The sequence below is a fragment of the Pimephales promelas genome, chromosome 20 (assembly GCF_988280905.1).
Source record: "Pimephales promelas chromosome 20, fPimPro1.hap1.1, whole genome shotgun sequence".
NCBI lineage: Eukaryota > Metazoa > Chordata > Actinopteri > Cypriniformes > Leuciscidae > Pimephales > Pimephales promelas.
The window spans coordinates 24602121-24621914 of NC_142788.1; the positions used below are offsets into that span (position 1 = coordinate 24602121).

The 19794-nt window shown below is 39.9% G+C and overlaps 1 protein-coding gene across 2 annotated transcripts in view; it reads right to left on the reverse strand.

Annotated features, from left to right (window-relative positions):
- Positions 1–19794, reverse strand: part of plxna2 (plexin A2) — a 222327-nt gene that overhangs the window by 192135 nt on the left and 10398 nt on the right. The gene's annotated exons all lie outside the window — the stretch shown is intronic.

Below are 19794 nucleotides of genomic sequence, written 5' to 3' on the forward strand. Positions count from 1 at the left end.
ATTCAGCCGATTTTCTGAAATTTAGAAGAATATCAGAAACCAAACAGTTTCTGGTCTCATTGACTTCCAAAGTAGGAAAAAAAATATACTATTGACGTCAATGAGACCAGAAACTCTCTGGTTACTGGTATTCTTCTAAATATCAGAAAATCGGCTGAATTCGAAAACGGTAAAACCCAACTGTTTAACTCTGGGAGAGTTGTAAAATGAGGCTATCTCCAAAAAAAGTGGAGTATCCCTTTAACATTACACTCTCATTTCTTGAGCCATGCTTCTTCCTTATTATCTCCTTATTTTGTCACTCTCACAGTGAGAAAAGTACATTGTGGACAATTTATGTAATAGCAGTTTGCAAAGACCGGTAGAGCGACATCTCCCCCATATGATAAATCAAAAGGGGGGCCTTTCTTTCTTCTGAATTTATCCCTGGGAGTTAATTATCCAATCCACTGCATGAGGGACGCCTGGATCTTATTACTACAACAAAGTGTGAACAAATTGGGTGCCGGTTCCATGCACCCTGTTTTTACTATCTGCTCTGTGAGGGGGCTGTTTAACAGGATCTGAATCCATTAATTATGCTTTCCAATTCTGTTCGTGTTTTTCTCTCTTTCCTTTTTGTATCCCTTTGACACCATTAAGTCCTGGAGGGATTAATCATTGGCACCAGAGCAATCATCCCTAAACGAATAAGGCAGCCATTAGAGATACACTGCCCGAACACATTCAACATATTTCTGCTCATATTTGTTCCTCCTTGTTTGATTTGCATGCATTATCAGTGCTACAGTAGGTGGTCCGAGAGGGCTAACTAGTGTAGACAATGCCTGCACATCAGAGAATCACATATGATTAAGCAAAGCAGTCCCAATTGTAATTAGCTCAGACATTTTGGTTTAAGTGAACAGAGCTTTGCTAACATGTCAAGATATAGAAGCTATTGTTAATCGCTTTGTGATTTGCATGTAGAGGCTAAAGAGACAAAAGGTAAACGACCTGTGCAGAATTATCAACAGGACTTTGCTAACACATAGTTTAGCTATCCTCTTTGTCATAAACGTGCTCTAGCTTAGTTCTGGGGTGCAGTATATTAGCTTGGCTATAAAGGGAGTTGTAAAACCCCAATCCTAGGGTTGGTTTTGTCCTTCACGCTGCTCTTTTGTGGGACTTCGCACGTGCTGGAGGTGCAAAGCACGTTACCCTGGATGTGTTATCTGGCATCTGCTGAACAAGCAATTTTCTGCAGCCTTCTAGCTTTTAGGCCTCACCTTCAGCAGTGAAATCACCTCTTCTCTCCAACCGCAAACCATCACTGAATTTATCCAGTATGATTTTGCTCGAGTAACTACCACCACTTCTCTCTTTTCTTCCTTTTCCCTAACCCTTTTTTCCCCTGTTCCCTGCTGGCTCAGAGCGAGTGGCTTCTCTCTTTTTATGTCGTAGCGACAGCTGCACTGAAGAGGGGACCGAATGGTGTAAATAACGACTGTTCAAAGTTTAGCAGCAGTGCTGTCAGGAACAGAAGCAATAGGGGCTTTGTTTATTATGCTTTGTGTTTTCCCCCCTCTTTTCTGCGACGCCTGACAGGACTCTGCTTATTATGCAGCCTGGCCAAAGAATTGAATAGATGCGACTGATTCGCCTCTTAGCTTCCTTTTATTGTTTGAAGTCAGTCTTTTACACTTGGCTCTCGGAAGAGATTACCATGTCAATGTTTGCACCTGTGAATCATTGGTTCGTCACACCAGAGCCTATAGAGATAATGGCGCGATTTAGGTAGGTTTGTCAGAACAGGCATCTGTATTGTGGAGACAGCAGCACAGGCATTTTGGCCAGAGCTTTTTTCACCATGACAGTGATTCACAACCATACAGTGCACAAATGGAAAGGTAACAGTTACCTCATTAGCATATCCATTGTGACCTCACAACCACAAGAGACTATGCTTTTATTCAAATGTCCTGCCTGTGTCTCTGGTTTGATTTGTGGTGGAGTTGCACCTGCGTCAGTAAGTCACATAAAAAGACAGGGAATATCATTTGAATAATTTAATCATTCAAATAAAAATTATAGTAAAAATTGTGTGTATAGACATATTTATGCACATTAATGCACTGTAACCGTTGGCACTTTTTTGGATTGAAAGCACTTGCTTTTTAACAAAGAAACCCTCACTAGCACTCCACTGAGCCCCTGACTGTTATTTCAGTTCCATCTGACTGAGCATCAGCACATGGCTCCACCGAGTGTCATTTTATCATGTGAAAATCCATCCCTGGGTTATAATCCGCTCATCACATTTACATTAAACTGACCTCTGGGATTCAATGCTGTTCAGATGGGTCCAAATTTAGCACTACTAATCTCTTGTGAACCATGGCGAATTCAAGCCTATGCTTCTAAAAGATTCCTCGGCTGAAATGTGCACGAGCACAGAGCACATTTTTCGGGCCACGTTGGTATCTTTTACACTGAATAAAGCCCCACAAATGGGGGCATGGAATGTTTAGCTTGTTATATCCGAATGCACGGCCTTGGATTTCATTGTGGGGCTAAATGTGAGTGTGCAGATTGAACGAACAGGAAAACCACTACATTCCAGTGAGTGCTGAGGCTGTGATTATTGTACAGGAAAACTGTTGTTTTCCTTAATGAACAGTGAGGCAAAACAAACCACACGTTAGTGCTGCATTAACCCACAGCGGCCTTCGGTTAGCTCATCTATAGAATACGTTGTTACCGTAATGATCAGATTCCTGCCAGACCAAATCTCTAGAAGTATGAGCCATACTTTATAGGGACATTAGAAATGGTTTAGGGTTGAAAGAGTAATGCTATGTTGTGTTTCATCAATTCAAAGCACAGGCGGACTGTTTCAATGGACAGAAGGGTAATTTTAAGCTCCAATGGCTGATAGAGAGCCCGGCTAAAGGGCTCACGCTATGGATACGAGAACAGAGGGAGTTCACCCCTCCACCCCCCAACCACGTGTACCATTACATATTTTCCTTCCTTTTATAAGCTACTTAACAATAGAACCAAAGTTGTTTGATCTTTTAAATTCATATTTAGAGGTATTCTACTGCTTCAGATAAAGAACCTAAACCACAATCCCGTTATGGCGGAAAATCCTATTAATTGTTGTGGAATGGGAAAAAAAAAGACACTTTGGAATTTCATGCCTGGGATTAATCCGTCATTCCTATGACGACTAATCTTTGAGCATGTAATCTAAATGGTTAAATAAATACCAACATTCACAACGTCACAGAGAAGAAAGTTATTTAAGCAGACAAAAATCAAGCAGCAAGGAAGAAGAAAACAAAGTTTGAGAAGTTGTTGCCTTTGAAAAGGCCGAACGCTTGGCAGCGAAGAGTCTTATCTCTGTTGCCATTTTTTTTTTAGCAAGTTAAAAATAGAAAGTCTAATTTTCCTTGAGGGAAGCGGCACTTTGTGGGAGTGCGTCTAAAAAACGATTAGGAGGAGAGGTTAGTCCATTAGTCTTTATTTCTTCACTGACATTCTCTGGTGGTGATAATGAGAGGCTTTGTGAGAGCAGGGTGTCGTGGCAGTGTAGTGATATTTATAATTTCTTTTGTCTCTGCGGGAGCTCCGGCTGCGCCAGTAATGGTTGCTTCTCTCTCCGTGCCAGCTCCCACTGCCGAGCACATCCATTCCCCATAGGGAAATGACACAGTGTGAAGTAGGGACGGATTACACTCTCACTGACCACATGGCTTCCTGTTGGTCTTATTTCGTCAGGGACTATTGAACTCTTCTTTCCAACTATTGGGTGGGAGCTGTAAAAAAATGACTTTGAGTGTGCAAAATGATGATTTTGCAACAAACTTTTACTCTAAAAGTCAACATGAAATCAAAATGGACCCCATTTATTTTCTTAATACACTTTACCGTATTTTACAGTTTTTTGGTGCCTGCACTCTAAAAATGCTGGGTTGTTTTAACAAAATGGACAAAACCAAACGTTGGGTTAAAAATGTACTAATAAAAACTGGGTTAGTCCATATTTGACCTAAAGTTGGGTTAAAACAACCCAGCAATTTTTAGAGTGTGATATTATTAAGAAGAAAAATTTGGTTATCTTAATGTTTCCTCCAATTGTAATAAAATGTTTCACCTCTGAAACAACTTTCCTTTTCAGATGATGTCACAAAGACCTCATATATTTCAACCCCTCCTCTCCAACTGCCTAATGAATAAATCTATAAATTAAATTATTTTTATTTATTTAAAATCCATCCGCTTAAAGAATAAAATGTCAATATGAATGCCTCACAGACTAAAAGTGGGGAAAGTTTTTTTTTAATTAAATAGTTATACATTACAGCAAATATAAAGAAAATATAAATGTAAATTAAAAAAAATAATTTAAAAAATATTATATATATATATATATATATATATATATATATAAGAATAGCCCATTTATATATGATATTTCCCCAGAGATTCAATCAAACAGAGATTAATCAAACGCCACATTTGGTGGTAAACTTTAAAAGCTAAGGTCTTAAACTAATGATGTCACGTTTATCTGGCCAATCAGACACCTACTTATAACCCTATATGCTAAAAAGTAGAAGCCTGTCTTATTCTAACTAGTCCTTACCTATAAAAAAATAAAAAAAGAGAGGATTTTCATCAGAATGCCCATTAGTTTGCCGTGTATTCATAATTCAAATGTCAAAACCATTAAAAGGCACAGTCCTAATTATTCCAGCTGTAGCAATGAACTTTTGTACTGAGCGGTCAGCTACACAATATGCATGCAAGACAATTCGATCCTCAGGCAACATTTTAAAGACCAGTTTCCCGCTATTATCTCGGTCTCTTTCTCACCACGACACTGAGTGATACAGTCTGACTGAAGCATATCAAAGTCCATTAAATCCCTCACACATTGTGAATTCCCAAAGAAAAAGCCATGTCAACATGACATCAGAATTAGCAGCCGTCAGCAGGCGTTCTTATCCCCGAATGCAAACAAGGGGGTGCGGATCTAATCTCTGCCTTTCACCCGCAACATGCTGCGACATCACTGCATCCTCCACACTTAGACTCTCCGAACATAAACTCTCTCTTTCACTCCTGACACAGTCCCGCAACTCTGCTGAGGGGAGATTATAATATTATTATTGTTATTCTAATGCATTTTGTTCACCCTCCCACAGTCGCCACCTCCTTGCCGGACAAACACACGCAGACGTGCACACAAAATCACTGCTTTACACACACTCGAACAGTGTCTCGGACTCGCACTTATTACCGCGACCGACAATCTGCTTACGGATTTATACACACACACAAACTGGAAGTACTTCTCATCAGGGCTGTCTGTCAAGCTTGGCACAGGTTACTATTAGAGCAAATTTCCATAAATCTGAATTGTAAAGGGCGGCAGTGGGAGACGGGGAGCCCTCGGAAAGACACAAGACACAAACGGGAAATGTCACCAGAGGCCACAGGATTCAGATCTACCTCCCTCGGCTCTGCGGTTTTGAATTTAATTAAGCGCTTTGATTGACGCAACCCGCATTTATCAATCTGGAAGCCCCGAGTATGCTTTCCAGTCTGCAAGTTTTGAAAGTCAACATTACGGCGAAGAGTTGCACATGAAAGACCAGTGAAATCTGATGCTCTCTGTTCAGCATTTTCTTTTGTCAGCTCAATTGTTTCAATCAAACGTTGTTTATTTGCAGGATGGTTGATGGGAGGTTGTGAAAATAGTAGGCAAAAGATGTATTCAAGGTGAGACACCAGATCCTAAAATAAATCCACACAAAAAAACTTTAAACACATTTTCCCCAAATTAATACGTTTTGCCCTAACCAGCCAGGAATCATGCAATGCAAGTAAAGAAAAAGAAAGAAAAAATGAATAATATAAAATTGTCAATTTTAAAACCCTTTAATTTAACTTTTATGGAGTTTGTCATCATTGCTAAGATTGTACATACATTACATTGTATAATATTGAACAAAGCATCATTGTGGTTTAGTATTGTATAAACTACTGTAAAGCTACGCTACTGCATTCTTGTAGCTCAAACAGTAGAGCATAGTGCTAACCAGTGTTAATTTCGTTGACGAATAACATTCATCATAGTTGTCGTCAACAACATTTTTTCACTGACAAAAACAAGACCATTTGTAAACTGTGTAGAGTGATAATCTTCGGGAAAACCCAACGAAATTTAAAAAACATTTCAGGGCTCGACAAGTTGAGTTGACAAGACAATGTTTTGCCAATTTAAATGATAAAACAATTTAAGTATTCAAGCTCAAGAAGAGAATTCAATTTAGGAGGGTTTACTGTGCGCACCTCTCCGAACGGACGAGGCGTTTATACTTGACGCGCTTGCCATTGTGCTATTCTGTGAAACGACGTGGGGCCACTCGGAGTAATTCTCCTCTAAACCACCAGGAATCATCAATGAAGAAGTAGTTTGCCGTTTATTAGTAGTTTTATTAATTGCTTATTCATAAAAAGAGTAAATGCAGTAAATGCGTAAACGCGCTTAAAGGAATAAACGCGATTGTCATTTAGTCATTTTTGTCATTTGACGCACCTTCGCGCTCTTGGGGACGCATCGAGTATAAACAAGTAAACGAGAAATCTTCCGCATGCTAAGCTAAAGCTAAACTCAAAAGTTGGCACCTCTGTAACACTGATGATTACAACGCCAAACTCATGGGTTCAATTCCCAGGGATTGTTTGAACTGATAAAATACCTTCAATAAGATGCTAGCAACTTCGGATAAATGTTTCTGCCAAATGCATAAACGTAAACATAAATAAATGTAAAAACATCCAGTCTCTGGTCTGTCCAACATAATCTCTAATCTTCACAAATTCTTTTGATCGCTCTGACCAGAATCTAACCGTTACTTGACTTTTCTCATCTGTCCCTCAAGTTCCACGGTCAAGTCTCGGGTGTTAGGGTAGCGCGAGTGGGCGTCCTAAAGCAGAACGGAGAATGGGAGAGATTTGCCGGCTGCTGGATTACATAAACAGCAGCGCTCCCAGCTGTGAGAAGGGAGTGTTAAGCTCTCCCGGGCCCACATCCTAACACCCCAGACTGGGGTCGGTGTTAAACCGAAGCCTCACACTGCCAAAAGTCAGACACTGATTTAGCCAATGTGATAAATCACATCTCAGCCCACAGCCAATGGTAAAACAGACCCGCTATCTAATAATCAGCCCGAATCATTCTCAAACGCCACTGAAGCTGACTGCTTAACACAAAGCACCCTTATTTATCTCCTATTTAGAAAACACAATGGAATCTGATCAAATCCTCAGAACAGAATCAAAGCACGACTTTAACCTTCGTGTGGATTATCCGGACTGTAATGCCACGGAGTGGATTTCTCCCAAAGGACTTCCTCAGCTTTGGATCAGTGTACAAATGCGTGTGTTTGTGTGTGTACGGGCTTTGGCTCGCCGGGAGACAGGGCCGTGTGAGGCTCTGGCACCCAAGAGAGAGGGAGAGGCAGCAAAGGCCCAGCTATTCATTACTCCAGCTGGGCAACAACCCGTTACAACAGCAGTCACAACTCCAAAAGCTGGCACCCAACACATAGACTATTATCTGGGGCAGATTTACACAGCCTGGCACAGAGAACTGACAAAAACAAAAAAAATGAAAGTCAGTGAGACAGAGAAAGAGGATGACGCGAGGAAGATTTACAATGTTTGTGAAAAAAGACGGCATAAATAGACAGCGGCGTTACGGATACCACCGAACTGCATAATATTACTTCAATCTGCCGCAGTGATGCTTGGCTCTCAAATCTGATGCATTACATAAGATATTCAGGGAAATGAGAGGGCACCTGTCAGAATAATCCACTCCATTCTGCTCCCACTGTTTCAAATAAGAGCTTGCCAATGGGATCCAGTGTGCTAATCACACAGTGCCTGTATGCACAGCCACTCAGAGCCACCACCTGGCTACTCCACACACAGCGGGAGGCACAGATAGCGCTGCCGAGATTTAACACACTCATCCCACAGCGACGGCTGAACGTCAGGGGTGCCATACACAGAAAATGACACTCAATGTGTGTGTGCAATTCTAGTGAATGTGAACATTAGTTTAGTGTAGACAGTTTCCGGTAGGCAGCGGTCAACTGATGCCAGTGATATCAATATCTAAAATAGAAGGATCAAATATTTACGAGATACAGTAATGTACGGTCATCACTACAAAATAAACCCAGATAGAGTGGTCTTTTATCCTTCTGAAATAATTTCTTATGCAATAACAAGTGGGCAAGTTGAAATTCTTATCTCTTTATATTGTAGGAGAATGGACTGGAGTGATACAACAGACATGAAATTCTGCACAGATATTATTAGAATAATATATTGCAGAGAGCCATGTAATAAAATTAATAACATTTGTAAACTGTACCAAACTTGTCTTGTCTTGGTTTGTCCACTCCAGCCTGGTTTTAAACAAAAGTTGTGTCCCATCATGACACACTATGTATACACTATCTACGTACGCACAATATACTCAGAATTTTATAATGTTACATTGTCATTCAACATTGGAGTTTGTTAGCCTCTTCCCCTCCGCTACATGATTGAAAAGTGTTTAATGTGCACTTTTGTACTCTTTTTGAACTATTTACTATAAAACGGCATAGAACTGTGCACTAGTACGTGAATTGGGATGCATTTAAAGACTTCAGATATACAAAGACTGTGCACTCTTATTACTATGAATGGGAGAAAATGCAAGTCCCGCCTTCTAAATAAAAGAGCCAATGGCCGATTGGTCATTGCATCACTGCAGGTGCCATTAAAAGCTCCAGTTGCTATCGAAACTGTTCTGAGACGCACACTTATGGGCTGGTTCACACAGAATGTGTTTTTGCTTTTAAAAAAACGCAAGATGGAATGGGGAAAAAACGCAAGGTCTCGAAAAGCATCTTTTAACTGTTTTTATGGCCGTGTCAAACGCCAGCGTCTTTTAGAACAGTGTCATGCGTGAGATGCTACAAAAGACATAAGATGTGACATAAGATGTCCGCTGAGGGAAATGACTCGCCTTAAAGGAGTAGTTCACTTTTTAAAAAAAAACTTTTGCTGATAATTCTTTCTTCAGTCGAAAAGAAATTAAGGTTTTTGATGAAAAAAATGGAAATGGTCGCCTTGCTCTGTTCTGTGATGCGTGTTCGTGACTCTCCTATTCTAACTCGTTCATTTCATTCGTTGAATGAACCAAATGACATGAAAAAAGATTTGTTCATTTTGTTAAACGAGATCGAACAGGAGAGTCACGAGATTATAAAACTTAAACTTTTTTTTTTAAATGAGCGATCATTTCGCTTAATAAGACCCTTATTCATCGTCTGGAATCGTTTAAAGCCCTTTGAACAGTTTGCAGTTTGCACTGAAACTGTCTTTTGGACCTTGAACCGTTTGGTTCCCATTGAAGTCCATTATATGGAGAAAAATCCTGGAATGTTTTCATCAAAAACCTTAATTTCTTTTCGACTGAAGAAAGAAAGACATGGATCTGGGATGACATGGGGGTGAGTAAATTATCAGCAAAAGTTTTTTTTTTTTTTTTAAAGTGAACTACTCCTTTAAGAGGACTTAGTTTTAAATCAGCTTCTGTTCAATAACAGGTAGGTACCAGTGTTTCTACCCTCTCTGCTTCACACACTATTGTCTAATCAATCAGATGACAATCCAATTAATACAGCTGCTGTTCAGCAGAGCATTCCATAAAGGCCGGTAGTAAAGCGGGCCACAATGTTCCAGGTTAATCTGTGACAGCGGAGCTGAAATATACTCTTTTATAATCCTGTTTGTGATAACTCACTGCCAAATAGCTTCAGAAACAATAAGGACGGCAGACAGCCTTTAAAACATAATTCAGAAATATTACTCCTGCAGTCTATGCAAAAACCTCAATGTACTTCCTGACCACTAATAGATGCATGAGGCCATTACCTACAGAAGTTTATAGTACAGACAGGGACAGATTTGCAGCAGTTGATGTATTTTACACTATCGTTGTTGTCAAGCACTTGAATAAATCATGTAAATGCTGCTGAAATAACTGCTTTGGTGTCATAAATCTGTCTGTTAATTATAGTGTTATGGGGCCGTTACTGTGTATTGCTTTCCGTGCTCAGGCATGGCATGTTAGGAAGCCACATTGAAATGCTTTACTGTCCACAGAGAGAATGACAACTGTATGCAGTGTCATGGCAGTCCTTACAGACCGGATCATCCGTCACGCTCTCCCCAGGCGTATAGGACATCCTTTCTGTTGAGTATATACTGTCACTGAGCAGCATTTATTAATAAACAGTGGCTTTGGGGGGGCTTACCAGACAGCATGAGCTCTCAATCCAGCGGCCCTCTCTCAGTCAATGTCCATCCAACAAGCCGCATCCAGGGGATATCAGTTGATTTATCACAGAGGAAGCTCGGGCATGGAGATGCCAATGGACCCCATGATAGTCACTTCTTACCCGGCTCAATAAGTCAGGCACGGACTTTAAATCACACACAAGTCAATTTACGAACCACTGAGTGGGTCATTGGAAGGTCTTATATTACAAAAAACGAGGTTGTGAACAATGCAATGCATGGCTTAATGGATGAATATAAGTCCAAGCCATATTTTAACCCAAAATCAAATTGTAAAAAAAGTTCTCATTCTCGTTACGGTTATATACTCATTATCTCACTACAATATGTATTAGGGCTGGGCAAAATAAAATAAAAGTTTGTGTTTACATAATATATGTTTGTGTAGTGTGTATAATTAATTTGTATATATAAATACTCACACATGCATGTATATATTTAAGAAATATGTGCATGTATATATTTTATATATATATTTATTCACAATTAATATTATATATAAATATAAATATTTGATATATTAATAACACATTTTTCTTGAATATATACATGCATGTGTGGGTATTTATATATACAAATTATTAATTAACATCTATTATGTAAACACAAACTTTTATTTTGGATGCGATTAATCACGATTAATCGACACCCAACCCTAATATATATATATATATATATATACACACACCAAGAAAAAAATATGTCCATGTTTTCTTGAGATTGGCCCTTAAATGTGTTTATAACAGTGATGGCTGAGGGAGAAAGATCTTATCACAATGCATTAAATCTAGCTTTTCCTGTGCCTACGATTGCTAAACACAGCATTCAGGGGCGCAAGATTAAAAATAAATGTGATCAAGCTGAAAGATTGCAGCCTCAAAATGTATTTTTATCGGCGATGTTTGAACTTATGCCCATTCAGTCCTTATTTGTTCACATTCACATGCAACAAAGTTTCATCATGAAAATTGCATATGTGAAACAGACATAACATACATCATAAACGCATTGCTGAGCTATTTGTCGTATTCAGGGCTCCTATATTGAAGGGTATTATTAGCCCCGCTGAGAGAGCAGGTGTAATACAGGGTCACATCAGGAGAGTCCAGTTGCTTTTGTTTTAATTATTTATGCACTTATATGGATTTAATACTCTTTTCCAGGCCCTCTCCACATGCTCACTGTTGTTAAGAAAAGAAGCCGCTGTGAGATTTAAGAGCCGATCTCTCCCAGAGCTCATCGAGTGAGTTAACACTACCACAAATGCAATCAAACATAAGTGAAAACCCTCTCGCGCCACCAGCTACAATAAGTACGTAACTTTGAATCAGAAAGATTGAGAGGCTTTGCAATGAGTGGGCAGATACCTTTTCCCTCCGCCATCTCATCCACTTTACCCTGATACACACCGAATAAGTGTTAAATGCATCCCAGATTCTATTTCTCTCCTTTACGGTTACCATCCAGCACTCAGACACCTTAAAATCTCATTTAACACATACAGGAACCATTTCTTCCGTCTATTACATTAGACAGGGCCTGAGCTTCTCCAAAGTACTATTTCTCTCTCTCCATCATCCTCTTGTACTCTTCCGACAACCACAGTTTTCACAACAAAGGCCATAATTTCATCAGGGGTGATAAAAACCGAGCGAATCAAGTCGGCAGCTTGTTACTTAGCTTAATATCTGCCCGCATCGAGGCAATAAGGAAATGGAGCTCCTGAAGACTTACGGGCCCTTTACAGAAGGACTGAGAGTGTCTGGTGAGGCTTTATCTTTCTAAATATATCTCCCTTTCCTCTTGCCCTTCAGACAGACATCCTTTTCGAAGAGTTCTCCGTGAAGCCCAGTCTGACGTGATAGGTGCTAAGTTTGCTGCAGCACAGACAGACACGCTGCTGCTCCGAATGCATTAATTCAGATGACAGGCAGATGACTGGGATGCTAAACTTCACATGGGTATGAATAAATGAAAGCAATTAGTGGATTGGTTAAGTACCACATGGCGACATAAGTAGGTCAAAAGCTACCGGATTAGGAGAAAAATGATGTTCGGACTGCGCGAACATCAGGTCATATATGGATCTCACTCTGCCCATTTAATGGCTATTGTTATTTTCACACAAAAGTCATCCTTTATGAATTACATGGTGTTACGGTCATTAACACGACCGCAAGTATTTATATAATCAATCCTGATGCAGTATTAAGGTCTGTTCACATCGTGCGCGATATTCGCCGACGTTTAACGCCTCGTGACTAAACAAAGGGCGCCAATATAAGTGCGTACAACGACACCTAAAACACCACGCGTAAAAGCGTCATTTAAAAAAAAAAAGCCTCGGGTTAGTTTTTTTTTAGTTTGACGCATCGCGTCAAAAATTATCCGACCAATGAGATTGGCGCTTTTGCTTACGTGTTTTGCTTTACGTTTTTTGGCGCTTTTGCTTACGTTTGGAGCTCCTGAAGTTACAGTAAAACACAACTTGGGGGCGCTCAAACACAAAACGGTCTTGCCGAGCACACATACGTAACGGAGAAGAAGATATACGCCAAGTAACGTTGCAGTCTACACAGCCAGAAAGAAATAAGACGAGGAAATTGCAAGGCAAGATGAATGTAGAGCTGCTGGTCTTGTTGGTGTTAGAACATAAATAACTATGTGACAAACGCGACAGCGACTACAAACATCTTGATAAAAGAGAACTGTATAGAGTGTTATTGCAGAGCAAATGGGCGCCATCTAATGTTAGGGAATGAATTTGCATGTTCACTCGGTATATCGTCAGCGAAAATCACTTGGGTGTGAACACAAAAAACGTGTTGAAAAATGCTGGCGAATAATGTTTTTATACAAGCTGGCGCTGATATTCGTCCCGGTGTGTACGGGCCTTTAAGCTACTTGTTACTCATTTCACATGTAAATAAATACAAGTAAACAAAGATAAATGCAAATAAAAGTCTTAAAAAAAACAGTAGCAAATTAGGAAAAAGTAGGAAATGATCTATCGAAGCACTAACCAATATATTTTTTCAGCTGATTTTTCAGCAACCCCCATTGGGCGACCAACTACACGTAGAATAAAACAGCTTTTATCAAGTTGCTGATGTAAAGGCAGACTGATAATAATCTATACACCACCTAGCAAGCAGTTTTATCATCAACAACATAAAAATCTAAATGAAAACATTTATTTGAAAAAAAAAAAAAAAACACACATTTAGATAATGTTGTTTGGCTGGCCATGTGACCTAAACATGGCAGCCTCCATGTAAAGTAAAACAGTTTTTATTAGGACTGGACTTTTACTTATATTATACTATACTATACTATAACAAATTTATATATTTCAAATATATATATATATATATATATATATATATAAACTGGTAAATAGGGCTGGTTCCGTTATGCGTTACTGAGGCATTCAAAATATTTCTGCAAGTTACAAGTGAATATCCAAATCAAATTCTAGCATGTGACAGCTTCATAGCCGACAAGGCAAGAGGTGGTCTGCAGCCAAAAGAACAAGGAACATGAAGAAGGAACCTGACCATCTTCCCTCCTGAGAGAAAGTGAAAGGTCATTAATATTTTGAGCACTTGGAAGTGCCAACTTATTCACCCTGAATCCTGTCAACCATGCTATCTAGCCAACGGAAATGCTGAGTCACAGCTCGGAGTTCAACGCCCAGAGGAAGGAGTGTCAAGTGGAAAATAGCAGGTCTGCTTCCTGTGGGACGAACACCTTGCGAGCTCTGACATCACGTGTCCCTTGATCCTTGATGAGGTCAGCTCTTTTTGCTAAGACTACCAGCCAGATCCATTCAATTATGTAGAGTTTCAGGACAAATTCATAATTAATATAATAGACTGCATCAAAAAAATAGGCCACTAAATCTCAAAGAGACAAATTTAAGAATTTTTATGAAAAAATACAGATGAAGTTTTTGGTGTGCTCACAGAACTGATATTACATTCTTCACAAATGTGGAAGTGAAAATCGAGCTGCAGAAGAGCTGTGGAGCGGAGTGAATGTCACACTGACCTACAACAACGGATGAAAAATTTTGTGTCACGATACTGAACACCGAAGCACTTTTTCCACTGGGGCATGAATCTAGAACACCCGGGCAGGTGTGAGGGATCAGGCCTTATAACAAATGCACCATATGAAACATGAATAGGCTTGCCAATGAGCAATGGAAGAGAGGAAGCACCAAGAAAGAACAGATAGAGATAGATGCTAAAATGGTAAACTTTGATTTAATGCCCTTGGTTTCAAAGACATTGCCCATCAAGTGCCAAAAAGGAGTTGCTAGCTTCGATCTCATTCACTTTCTCTCGTCCTTTATAAGCAATTCCTCTTCTCTAGCACTTATTTATATGGGAGCATATTGGTCTGGGTATCCATAGGGGTTGGGGGCATTTACAGTATGTACATACATTCCCTGGCAATCAAACCCATGACCTTAGTGTTGCTAGCGCAATGCTCTACTGTTTGAAATACATGAACGCTATTGTACTTGAAGCCTGGCTCTTTTAACCCTAACTTGAGAACACCAAAGTCACGAAATAGCGCTACCTAGCCTCATTATAACTAAAAATCTCTATAGAAAACAAAACCTTTTGTCTTAATTGGGGGGGAAAAAACTGAGAAAAATGTTTTTAAAATTAATTGTAGCTTTCATTTTTGATACGTGGTATATTATAAAACTTGAAGCCTTTACAACTACATTAAACTACAAGATACTAGGGATGCAACAATACATTTAGCCCATCGTTCAGTACTATCTGTTTTTTTAACCACGCTTTTTGGTTTGGTTCGGTTCGGTTCTGATGAGGATATATGCAGGAATAAGAACACCATAGCCCTCAATGAATGAACATATGTTAATGAAACATACATACGGACAGCATCACATGCCCATACACAGGCATACATCAGAAGAGCCGGAATTGAAATTCAGAGCAGGGACTTACTAGACCCAGTCCCACATGTGAACAGAATAGTAATAGAAGAATAGCACTGACTAAGTAGATCATATGCAACACACACAGAGCCTTTGGGACTACCATTGAGGTGTGAGTCTCAGGGTCATGCTGCTTGTAAGCTGTTAAGGCACCATTTCTGGACAATCCGCATTGGTCATGGTCTCAAACCTGAATGGCTAAAGCCATCTAAAAGGTTTCTTTCGCTCATCTGCGCATCTGACTCTTTCCCTCTCTGAGTAGATTCGGAACAGATGAAAGGGTGTTTTTTTCCTCTCCTCTCAAATGCAACAGACGCTCCTTGGGCATTAAGTTTGATCAAAGACTAATCTGTGTGTGAATGATGATTCAAATTAGCATCTGTTTCAGCTGGGCAACAGGGAGCGGCTGAACCCAAAGCTATTTGAGGAAATATGAGGAAAGAACAGAGAAAGAAATACAGAAAGAAATGGAAAGAGAAAGAAAGAACAGATCTGACACCAAATGGCATCAGAAACATTCACCCATCTATCCATCTATCCATCTATCTATCTATCTATCTATCTATCTATCTATCTATCTATCTATCTATCTATCTATCTATCTATCTATCTATCTATTAATCAATCAAACAAGGCTTTGCCATGCCAACATTCAAGGTTTGTCTTTGAATCTTCATTTTTTTTGTTTTGTTAAAGTACAGTTAATTTCAATTTCAATTTAATTTCAAACTCAAGCATTCTTAACTGAATTCCAAATGGAATTCTCAATGCTTGTTCTGAAAGGACTTCTTCCTCCAGTCCACTGCGAGTCAACAGACGGCTAAAGATCCAATCAGGAACTATCATAAAAAAAATAATTAAATTCTTAATGGAGATACAAGAGACTCACTGAATGGAGCAAATCTATGGATAATTTGAGTCATTAGTAAATGCAGCAACACCCTAGCAACTACTAATGGCATAGCACTCACTAACAATAATACAGAAACCCTCTAGGAACATCCTAGCAACCACAAAGTCAACATTGAAGGTGTAGTAAGCGAAGACTGTTGATATATGAAATCGAGACCCAAACACAGACACACACACACACACACAACCCCTACTCTAAAGAAACACACCCCCTCCCTTCATTGCTCCACCCTCAAAATAGCATGCTATGCATCAAATGCTCAAGTTCTTGAGCAAGAACTTCACCAATGTAATCTGGCTTTTGATGTGCAGTAGAAAATGGAGGTTGAAAGGTACATGACGTTTGAAACTACATCAGGCAAAACAAAACAGGTCAATGTTAGAGCATGAGCTGCATTAGTCAGGCAGGGTAAGAAGTCAAATTGCTGATCCTTGCTTTTTTATTCCAGGTGTTGACATAAATACTTTGGGTGGAAAATCGGAAATGCCTGCTACTGCAAGAACATACTTGAATGTCTGACTAAGAGTCTCTCCAGAGAGGTTGACTTATCTTGCCTGACCTTAGCATGGCAGCACGCCAGCCATCCTCGGTGACCGGCATGTGAAACAGTAAGCCATTTTTCCCATCCTGTGAGAACGGTCACACCAAAGCCCTGCCCTGTCCGTCAAACTTCCCCTGAGCAAGACTAATATAATGCCCACTTCCTTTTTGCTCCCTTCCTCTTCCTGTCTGACTCACTTTCGCCAGGAACAATCAGAGAGGTCTTACTCGCATTCCTTCTTCCTTGTTTCCCGTTTCGAGCCATATTCCGTACTGCCTGCGGATGCTGTCAATCACTGACTAATAAAAACATTGACTGAAACTAGAACTTTGTTTAACACCACATGACCAAGGGACCAACAACAAAGTCCTTACAATGAAGCACTGACTCAGAGGATGATCCCACTCTGTAATGAGAAAGTGCGCAAGAAAGACGTGTTGAAGACACAAGGGGATTGATAGGCCGCAACCCACAACATTTTGGACAGAGTACAGCACCTTAGATTACCGTGATTTCTATATTCATTTAATTCATCCACTTATCAGAGCGTGCAACAGCAATGATGGACACAATCATGATCAGTAGTCACCACTAGATTTCCTTTAGCCACCGCTGGAACATCAAGGAGATTGAGGCTGATAGCAGGTCACGGTATACTGATGGGGTCGTCGTACGGAGTTACTGGGACAATTTATGCTGTATCCTTAGGTGTTTCTGAAAGGATCTTATCTAATTGAAGATCTGTTGTTCTGAGAGAGAGCAAAGCAGAGTAGCCGTATGATTTGAAGCGCATTGACTCGGTGTGGAGAGCCTGAGGCCAGTTGGCTAGACAGAAGTACAAACCAAGTCAAGGCCACAGACTTGGACACCTTGGGATTCGTTTTACTGATCCAACATCAATGGAAAGACACTCAGAAGTGTTTTATCCCAAGAAGGACAGGAAACAAAGCAAGAGGACAGGTGTGTGTCAATGGTAATGAATGCAGACACATTGGGCATCTGCCAAAATCCTGCAAAGATCATTAGTTGATGCAACAACCCATATGAGACTTGGCATGCTTATATCAACACCACAATACCAATGTACACACGCGTAACCCCACCCAACTACACATGCACATATATGCTTGCTTGCAGCCATAAACATTTCTTTTTTTTCCACCACACTAAGCAAACAAAAGAAGGAACAGAGGAACGAGGGAGGGACAATGTTTAGGGGAGGGCTGGGAAGCTGTCTGCTACAAGCTGTTAATTGTCAGGCAGAAACTAAATGAGTAAACAAACAAACAATATAAAGCTAGTTAATTTTTAATTCAGGCTCCATACCGTTTTACGGCACGCTTCAATTCGACAAAATTCTTCAACAAAGCCTTTAATTGACAGATTCGTTCTGATGCAGAATAATGACAGGCAGAGATAATGAAATATTTATCGCCTCCAGGAACAGAAGCTCTAGATTTTTCGAGTCTGTTACATAACTGGAGTATTTCCAAAACAGTTGATGTGGGGCCAAAGCAATGAACATATGAGGTGGGTGGTTGAGCTCGGTTCACCTCTGAACTCTTGCCCGTGGCGATGAGTGCCATCTTTAACTCAGCTGAGGGTTAGAAACTTCATCTCGAATGTTTTCTCAAGCAGCTAAGACACCTCGGGTTACTGCCAAAAACTCACTAAACAATTCAACCTAAAAGCTTCCAGAACGCTTGTGGTAATGAGAAGGAATGTTTCTGAAAAGTGCTGTTTTATCTAAAAAGATTAAGGAAACTTTGATTCCTCATACGATGACCACAAGGGTTGGGTTCCCTGGTGGAAATGTAAATCTTATATTTGAACTGAATTCAAATCAGCATAAGCAAAAGCAATATTATTCATATTTGAATGCAAGTAAGTCACTCTCATGTTTCTTTAGTTTTCAATTTTCCCAACTCTGGCAACTGCCCATCAAAAACACAAAACACCTCATCAACCCCCTAGCAACCATACAGAACTCACTAGCAACTACTAATGGCATAGCAGTCACTAAAAATAATACAGAAACCATCTAGGAACATCCTAGCAACCACAAAGTTAACATTGAAGGTGTAGTAAGCGAATTCTAATGAACACTGTTGACACACACAACCCCTAGCCAAAAATGCTATGCAATGCTATGGAACACAAGCAACAGTTGTCTCATCAGACAGCTCGTGCAGGTATGGATGATTTAGCAGATTCAACTACAACAACAGCATATATTGGTTCTCTGAAACAGCAAAACCAAGGTTACTCACGTATTGCACAAAAACAAAGCAACGTCCGGTTGCTGATTTCAAATTCCACACATACCACAACTTTAAATGGCACTCTCAAACCATTTTACTTCTTTAACATGTAATATGACATAACCATGTTACATAAACAATGAGAAAAAAAGAGCAGGATTTGTTTTCTATCTATCTATCTATCTATCTATCTATCTATCTATCTATCATCTATCTATCTATCTATCTATCTATCATATGCACTATATACTGTAGTGCACAGTAAGATCAGAAAAGGATATCAAGAAAGTAAATGGGGTCCATTTTAGTTCATGCTGACTTCAAAGTTGAGGAAGGCCCCAGGAAATGGGCAACAGCAAGATAACCTGTGATCTGCTGAGCTTACAGAAGTCCTGAAACGAACCGTTCATAAAAGCTGGTCTCAGATCAGTGCAAGAGCACAGCGCTGAGTAAACACCCAGCTGACACCATTACATCACAGTGACAGAGTGTCACAGATTCCACGCTTTCACTTCTTGTGTGGCAAGCATTAAACAGCATTAACCCATAATCCTAAACTGCTACAGATGCAGGCTTGAGCCACTATTCATTCACAGCAGAGAACCTGCCCAAAACCCCCCTTCCCGTTATCCCTAGCTCTCGCTCGCTCCATCCCTCCCCAACCCCCCATCAGCAGACAGTAGCTTCC